The following is an 818-nucleotide window of genomic DNA, read 5'->3' as shown; positions in this document are numbered from 1 at the left end:
TCTAATAATAATAGTGATACGTCATTATGACTCAGCTAAAATAAAAGGGAATGTATCACAATAGATCAATGAACTGGTCGCAGTGATGAAGATACCCAACAAGGAATAAAAAATAGTATACAATACACAGATGTCATGTTATACGAGTGATTTTATAAGTGTGGCTATTTTGCCCTGTGGGTGGGTTATACACTGTTATGCCCTATGTAAGCCTCCCGGAACTAAGTTTAATTACCACGTTTTCAGGGCACACCAATACGGAAGCAATAAATAACTGTCATCCTTTTATTTAAAATTAGCTGCACTGCAACATACGTGAAATAATAAAATGACACTAGTGCGTTGCTTCCGTATTGAGTGATGTGCTCGAAAACGCGTGTGAATGAATATTGCAGTGGCTGATTTTCTACTCGCCGCTGTCACATCCAGGCGCTATAGTATATGCGCAAACAGCAGCAAGAGTTAACAACGTCAGGTTATGGAGTCATCTAACGCGGGTTTCTCAAAATAAGAAACTTTTCATGAAAACTATTTGGTACCGATTATGCAGGAAGGTGTCCCTACCATGCCTACCAAATTTTTTTGATGAAAGTGCTTATTTTGAGAAATTAGCCTTAGATGCCTTTCACCATACTGATTTCAGAAAGTTAACTCCTAGTGTTCCGCTCTAAGCACGCTCAAAGCAGGCGATTCATTATTTTGTGTTTGATACCGGGATGACTGGCCTTATTATAGCTTTCGTAAGAACAAACGAGATTGAATTTCAAGAATGACCAGCATATAGAGAGAATTTGTTTTTGATGACCAAAATTTCAATA

This window comes from Armigeres subalbatus, chromosome 2, assembly GCF_024139115.2.
Source record: "Armigeres subalbatus isolate Guangzhou_Male chromosome 2, GZ_Asu_2, whole genome shotgun sequence".
NCBI classification, from domain to species: domain Eukaryota; kingdom Metazoa; phylum Arthropoda; class Insecta; order Diptera; family Culicidae; genus Armigeres; species Armigeres subalbatus.
This window is presented reverse-complemented; position numbering follows the sequence as displayed.